We start from the raw sequence: 8,943 nt of genomic DNA on the forward strand, positions 1-8,943 counted from the left end.
TCCCACTTCCTCTGTTGATGCATCACATACATCCTCAACATATCCTCTAATATCCTGTTGAATTTCTTTGTTTTTCTATCTGTCTGCGGATGATAAGTTGTGTTGAAGGCCAATTCTGTGCCCAAACCTACAAATAACACCTTTCAAAACTTGGAAGTGAGCTTCGTATCCCTATCTGATACAATCTTCTTCGGAACACCATGTAGTCTAACCACATCTCAGATGAATACCTGTGTCACATTGATAGCTAAGTATGTAGACTTCAGTGGAATGAAGTGTGAAACCTTTGTTAACCTGTCCACAATGACCATAATAGAATCATGCTACTTCACTATCTTAGGAAACCTGTGATGAAATCCATGGAAATAACCTCCCATTTCCACTATGGAATTGCAATCGGTTGTCGAAATTCACCTGGGTGTTTACACTCTACTTTCACTCACTGGCAGTCAAAACACCTCGCCATAAACTCTGTTACATCCCTCTTCAAATTCAGCCAATAATAATATATCTTCACTACTGTCAGTGTCTTCTGATAAATTGGGTGACCTGAATAAAGTTTCGCATGAAACTCCCTCAAGATCACCTTCTTGAGCTCACTTCTATCTGGTACATACATTTGTCTCCGAACCTGACAAATCCATCCGTTGTAAGATAATAATCCATACTATGTGCACCTGCACCTATACCTGTATTGTTGCGTGTACCTATACCACTACCTGTATCTATATCTACACTTGTACCTATACCTATACTATCACATGTACATGTACTAGCATCCTATTGTAACCTACACACAATCTCCACATTCTTAACATCCTGTTGACTTGCCTGCAAGATCCTATCCTGTAAATTTGTCCCATAGGAGCTCATAGTTTCCAAGTGATGTACCTATACCCGTCTACTGAGAGCATCTATCACCCTATTCTCTTTACCTTTGATGTACCTGATCTCGAAGTCAAACTTGTTGATCATGGCCAACCATCTAGCCTGCCTAGCATTCATATTCAGTTGGTCAAACAAATATCTCAACCTAATGTGATCACTCATAAATAAAAACCTCTTGCAAAGAAGATAGTGCCTCCACATCTTCAATGCATGTATGATCTTTGTCAACTCAAGTTCATGCGTAGGATAGTTCCTCTCATGCTCATTTAGTTTCGAAGACTCATAACATACCACTAGCCCATCCTGCATAAGGACTCCACTAATTCCTCTCTTGCAAGCATTTGTGCATACCACAAACTCTTTGTTCGGATCTGCAATCTGTAACACTGGTGCATGTGTCAACAACTATTTAAGTTATTCAAAGTTAGCCTCCCACTCCTTTGTGCATTCTAACTTCTTACCTATCGTATGCAATGATGTGATGGGATAAGCAATCTGCAAGAAGTTCCTGATGAACCTCCTGTAGTAGCTTGTCAAGCCCATGAAATATCTCACCTCATCCACACTCTTAGGAGCTACCCACTCCATGATGGCCCTTATCTTCTCTAAATCTACTGTAATGCCCTCCTTGGAGACAACATGTCCCAAGTAATGTACCTCACTTTGGAAGAAACTACACTTGATGAGCTTAGGATACAACTGATGCTCCCTCAACAACCTCAACACTGCTACTAAATGCTCGACACACTCTTCCCCATTTTTAGAATATACCAGTATATCATCAATGAACACAATAACAAACTTATCCAAATGTGGACGCAACATACTATTCATCAAGCACATGAATGTAGCTAGAGCATTAGTTAAACCAAATGGAACAACAACAAAATCATAATTCCCATACCTGCTCCTGAACAAAGTCTTGTAAATGTCCTCCTCTTTCATGCGTACTTGATGGTATCCGGATCTCAAGTCAATGTTCGAGAACACTGCTACTCCCTTTAGTTGATCGAACAAGTCATCAACCCACGGCAAAGGGTACTTGTTCTTGATAGTCACTTTGTTCAACTCCCTATAATCAATGCATAATCTAAGTGTTCCATCTTTATTCTTCACAAACAGTACTAGTGTGCCCCAAGGTGATACACTTGGTCAAATATATCCCTTGTCCAATATTTCCTTCAACTAGAACTTTAACTCAACCAACTCATATGTGCTCATCCTATAATGTGCTTTTTGATGCCAACGCTACTCTTAGCACTAACTCAATATAAAATTATACCTCCCTGTGAGGTGGCAACTATGTAATGTCATCAGGGAATACATCCTGAAACTACTGCAAAACAAGGAACATGCTCAACACATCGGCATACTCAACTTCCTCACCCTTATCACTAGAAATGTGTACTACAAATAGATTACACCCCTTCCTGTGGCTACACTTTTCTTGTATAGTTGTCACCAGCCTAACTAATGTGGATTTCTTCTTACCTTGCGAGACTCTTGGTTCCCCATTATCATCAACACACTCAATAGATTTGTCATAGCAATCTACCTTAGCTCTATGTAGATACAGACAATCCATGCCCAAGAAATTACTATATGAACCCAATGGTAATACATTTCAATGTGTTGCGGTAGGCATACCATTCAAATCAAATGCACAATCTCTTACCCAATGATTGACTCACTTCTTTTTACCTGTAGCCAACTGCACTAACCAAGATTCTGCATGCAATTCCTTACTCAAGCCACACTTATCCACCAAATCAGGACTAGCGTAGTTATAATTAGATCTAGGGTCAATCAAAATAGAAATAACTTGATCATAGAGCTTACCATACATCTCAATGATAGATGCATAATGATCCACCTATCTTTTATCCAATGTTGCATAGATACATGGAATACTCTGACTGACATCCCCAATAGTCTATACCTCCTGCACATTGTATATCTGAGGTTTGCCACCCTAATTCTGTGGACAATATCTCCTATGATTATCTTTTCCACAAGTCCAACACTCTATAGGCTTCCAGCCTCTGTCCTTATTCATTTCTTTAGATCGATGTCCCTGTCCTCTATCTAATGCATTGAATCTCTTAGGTGGTGCAACATTCTCCTTATTATCTGTACCATCTAGCCTTGCTCGCTTGTTGTCCCATTTTCCTTTGTTCTTTACATTACCTCTCCAGTCTAGCTTATTCTTAGTTCTATGCTTCTATTATTCATAGCAATGATTCAACTTCCAATTGACTTCCTCAAGTGACCGAGGCTCATCATATTCAATCTGATCTCTAAATGCTAATGGAAAACCATTGATAAATCTCTGAACTTTAGCCTTCTCATCAGTAAGATACAGTACATACCTCAATAGTTCCAGAAACATGGTCGTGTACTCTTCCTTTTTCATTAACCCCATCCTTAGCTCAAAGAATTTTTTTTCCTTACTGTCATAGTACCTTTCTGACAAGTGCTTCTTCCTGAAAAGTCTCTTGAACTCCCTCCAGCTAGAGTCATCAGTCCTGATGTCTCTAACCCGTTTAACATCTTCCCACCAGATGTATGCTTTACCTTTCAAGCTGAAGATAACTATTATGGCCTTCATGTTGTCTGTGTACTCATGCAACTCAAAGAATTTGTTCATTCCAAGTATCCAAACCTATGCATGTTTTGGCTTCTTCACATCTCCATCAAAAGTAGGTGGTTTTTCTTTCTTGAATTCATATAGAAAGTATCCCCTATTATTCCTTCTATAAGGATGATAGCAATGATGACCATGATGTCTATTTGAACCATAAATAGAACAATACATGTAATCATCACCCCTCCTATCCTGAGTGTCCAAAAAATGTCATCTCTCACTATGTTATATCTATCTGACCTGTGTCTACCAGGAGATCTACTACCATATGCCCCATTAGTTCCACTCCATGGCTGATCCGAAGTGGCCCTTGTCGCTAGAAGTCTAATAAAATCTGAAGAATTATTTCATTAACCTTTGCTTGCTTCTCTTGTGCCTATATGATTCAATCATTATCTGCCTTGCAACTCCTTATCTCTTCTTTAAGCTTCGTAATGTAACTGCCAAATCAGAAGGATTCCCAACACCATACTGATATTCAGATTCATAGGGAGAGTCTTTGTAGTCAACCATCTTGCTATCCATTTGATATTTCTTCCTACAAGCAATAATATGTTAGATCAACCAAATCACAATAAACCAACGTACCTTAGTATAGCTTGGGGTGGATACCTCATCTGCAAGGTAACCAAATCAGCATGATACATGTATGAAATAATCATAACATCATATAGACATACACAAATGAATGTATGAACACATAAACACCACTCTTGCTAGGGTCTAGTCATCAATGCAAGTCCATATCAATAATGCATAATATGACCTCATGCATGAAAATGACCATTACTCCATTGTACACATTTCCATATGCAACTATCAACATGCATAAGCAATGCCATATCAACTACACCTATGCATAAATGCATGTAGTTGAGCATAAGCGACCAATTCTCGCAATCAACCTACAAGACTAATACATGTAATCAAAATATTTAAGAATGTAACCTAACATACAAGGATGTAAGTAGGTGACATAAAATCAACATATAAGTGACATATAATCTATATACAGTCAGTAACATACTTATGAAAATGCATTTCACTAAATCAATATCAAATTCTCCATCATAACCATACTACAACCATAATCAATCATCAAGCAAATGCAACAAGCACATGTTATGCAAGTGTAAGGGACACACATGCAACTAACATGCATGCATGATCATTACACTTCCCATCTAGTCCGAGAGTTGAACCATGCTCTGATATCACTCTGTAACACCCTCCTCCAACATCTACCCACGTAACTAGCCAACCGGGGATAAACATGTGACAAGAGGCTACTATGATGGGATTCAACTTCCTATGTGACCTTAAGCAAGTGGAATAGATGGAATCATAACACATAGGCCTCCAACATTAGCCTTGGGACCCACAGTAACCAAACGTAGGCCAGTAGACAACTTTCCCCTAAGACCTACTAAGGTTTTGACCAACTTAGGCTAGAGTAACACTCCGTAGACACAACCCAGGAGAGTTATAATTCTCTCCAGCCCTTAGCCAATTGCGTTAGTCTCTAGGGTAACACTCGGTTTGACTAGAAATTTTGGGATTTGAGCCACCTTTTCAAGCCCATAGCCCAAAACACTGCCCAAAATGGAATGATAACTTAAAATTGGTAAAAGTACAGGTAAACAATGATGCCAAACCAATAAACTGAACAAGACCATATCCAGACCCCTACTAGCCATGACAAGCATTTTGTCAAACATATCATCAACATGTAACCTACAAGCATAAACAACAGCATTAAGTGTAGGGATATCATACTTATCTAAGAATCACCATGAACCATTGTTTCCTGATGTCATTCATTGCCTTATCATTTATTAGGACATAGATACATTATCCATTCATAAAAAAATAAAAACAAGCTAAGAGTCATACATAGTTGCTGCCACAATATATACATATAACCAGTTGTTTTAGCAACTACAACTACCCTCAAATTTTTTTCCTTGGCTTCATTTTGAAGCCTCTATGCCAAAATCCTATGCAATTGGTCTTGCACTTCCTAGGTACTTGTGTTTTCAATTGAGTTTATTTTTGGCTTTACAGCTTGTGTTTTCTAACTTGTCTTGTCTTCTGACCACAAGCTGACCTCTTGTGACTCAGTATTAGCTCGGTTCCTGCGATGTCTTGGAAAACTATGTAGTCCTAGAGGGCAGCCTCCTCCACTATCAGTAGTTGTGTAGAGTAGCCCAATAGTGAGCTTTATCTTAGGAATTGTTTAAACCTAGCTGATAGCATGCCTTCAGCTCAGAAACTACGTAGAGCATGCGAGGCAACCAAATCCACTTAGCCTAGGAATTGTGTAGAATCATTCTTCAGTTGTTATCCACTGCATGTGTCAGTAGGTTGATCGGTTCCCTCTAGAAATCGCAATTATTCCTTGCATGCATGACAACCTTTCTCGAAAAATAAAAAGCAAAAAGAAAAATGAATCCCTATAAAATAACGATCTATTTTTAGCAAGCGTGAGTTACACTCGAGTTGATTTTAAAAACTTCCTACCAAGTGTTGCTTTTCCTAGATTTGTGGCATGCACATCATAAACCCTAAATCTATAAAATCTATTTAAATGAAACCTCAGAGCTCATTCTATACATTTGATCTTGGAGCTCTCGCATTCCTGAGGCATCTAGGAACCTTCGACACATCTTTTCCGGGTAAGTTTTTCTTTTTAAGTCTTTTGCTGCTTTTTCTATCATTTTTCTTTTCTTGCCTTGTTTGAGTGTTGTTTTGCATGTTTTACTGAACGAATGCTAGCGTTTTAGCTTATTTTAACTTGTAGAAGTGTTGTTTCAAGTTTTGCATTGCATTTCCTTAGTGTCACATGCATGACCCTGTTTCTGCACTAACGATCGACGTTGTGAAGAATCTCTTCATGAGATCTGTTGTTCTTCGATTTGACTGATTCCTACACTTGATTTTATTGCATGCATTTCCTTTCAGTCATATGTAATATTCCTAATTAAGCTATGGCTAATTGGAATATTCAATTTTGCTCAATTTTGCATTCTATAGTTATTTGTAAATAAAAAGGTGAGGAAAAAGGGACATAAATCACTTTTAGAATAAAAGTCACTTCCTAGTAAGCACAATGTTGTGACTTAAAGGGGAGACAAGGGGGCCAAAGGACCACACAGAGATGGGGCCCATGCAGACACTTGGAGGGACTGCGCAGATGGGAAAAGGAACACGTGGCAAGAGGAGATTACGTTGGAGGGGGTAAGCATTGGGATTGAGAGAGGCCCATGCTATAAAGGAGAGAGGAGCCTCCTCATTTTGGCATTCAGTTATGAGCATTTGAGCTAGTCACTTTGACTTGGAGCACGCTAGCTGTTTAGCCTGTCTACAGCACTATTTAGTGCATTGAGTGTCTCCGTTCGGAGATCTCACCCTTATCCCCGGGGGACTTCGAGTGCCTACTCGGGCAAGGTAGTTTCAACAGTCTTTCTGTAGTAGTTTTGATCTTTGGCATTGAGGTGGAGCTGAGCATTGTAAGACTGCACAATCTTGAGAGAGAGGGATGCAGTTCTTCTGGGGGCAGTTCCATATTAGGGGTTTGTGGAGGAGTTGAGCTATGAGATTTAGCAAGAGATCAGCTCTTGCATATTGAAGGAGTTTGTCAGAGTTTCAGGCAGTATTTTGGAGGATTTTACTCAGTGGCAGCATAGAGCCTTGAGGGATTGCATGATTCCCCAAGGGGGCGATTTTTGGGGGTCTGCCATTTCAGAAAGGTTTTTGGGTTTTTCTAGGTTTTTTTAGTAGAGGCGGATTCCAGAGTTTCAGAATTTTCTAAGGAGGGGAACAACCCCAAATCCTCATTTGATTTCCAGTAGTAGCAGTAGCACGGTAGTTCTCCAGCAGCATCCACGCAGTTCAGAGAGAGGCCATTCCTTTGCTATTCTGAGTGTATTTCTTCACTTGCCTGGTGCAAGTTGAGGTGCCATCTTTCTGATCACCTCTTGTACTCATTCCATTACTCAGTATAATAAAATGGCTTAGCATTTCTCTCTACATTTCTTGAGTATCTACTTATATTTCATGTTTACATTATTATATGTTGCACCACTATATTTTTATCATTTTGAGCTTCCCGGTTACTATATCATCTGTGCGTATTTGGTTGAAGTTTACTGGGGTTTTTGGGGAATATCTCTGAAACGAGATATTACAGTGGTATCTAAGCATAGATATGGCTCAGCCTGTGGAGCTAGCAATCTATGACATCGGGAGAGAAACCATACATCTGTTACAGAGGTAGGAGATACAGAGACACTGGGCATAGGTTGGAGAACACCTAAGGAGAGGGAGACTATGTTCTGGTGGTGGACACAGAACAGGAGGAGCTTGTGGTGGACGCAGAACAGAAGGAGCCTGGGGTGGACGCAGAGAAGGAGGATCTGATGGAAGATGAGGACGGGAAGAGATTTGCAGACATGCTCCTCAAATCGTGCAGGATCTATCGAGGTAGATTGAGGTGAGGGGGCAGAGATTGACGGCAGTAGAGGCTAGATAGCGTGAGAGCCCACGGGTTTTCCAGGTTGGTGAGGGATCGGGTGCATCCCACCATTTGCTAGAGCAATGTGATACTACTCAGTAGGTGGCCTCACATGCCCCTACACGCTCTACCATGCCCACTTTCTTAGGAGCAGACGCAGGGGCTGGAGCCCAGCAGGAGGCAGAGCCCAATCATATGGGCGATTATTTTGCAGAGCACCAGGCCTATGGGCAGGAGTTCAGGGATGCTCTTTCATTCAGGGATTTTGTTCAGCTCCAGCGGGATAGTAGACACTGCGACCATCACAGAGGACACTGACATTATCACGATGGAGACACCCACCGCATAGCTAGTAGATTCCACTTACCTACGTTTGATTGTTCATCAAACAGTTCGGCAAGGTCTTGGGTGGAGAAGCTGGACATCTATTTCTAGCTTAACCAGATGTCCGAGGCAGAGCCCATCAAGGTGGCGACATTACATTTGGATGGTGAGGCCCAGGATTGGTGCTTCCATCAGATGGTTACACTCGGACATTCCACAGTGACGACGTATGCCGAGTTCACTAGGAGATTGATGGAGAGTTTTGACCGAGGGATCCGGAACAACACTTTGTTGAGCTGACGAGGCTCAAACAGACAGGGAGCCCAGAAACCTACATTGCAAACTTTTTGAGGGTTTCAGAGATGGTGCCATATCTATCCACGGCATGGAGGATCTACATGTATGTTGAGGGGTTAGTAGAGCTACTTCGAGGTCTAATCAGGTCCGCTAAACCAACCACACTTCAGGATGCTATTAGCAGGATCCGGGACTTACAAGATGTCTTACCTAAGACCCGGACACCTTACCCCTAGCAATAGGCTTTCCAGCCTAAGGGGAAGGATGTGAGGATTCC

The sequence above is a fragment of the Pinus tabuliformis genome, chromosome 2_1 (assembly GCF_031772625.1).
Source record: "Pinus tabuliformis cultivar Carrire ecotype Pingquan chromosome 2_1, CPIR1, whole genome shotgun sequence".
In the NCBI taxonomy this organism is placed as follows: Eukaryota; Viridiplantae; Streptophyta; class Pinopsida; order Pinales; family Pinaceae; genus Pinus; species Pinus tabuliformis.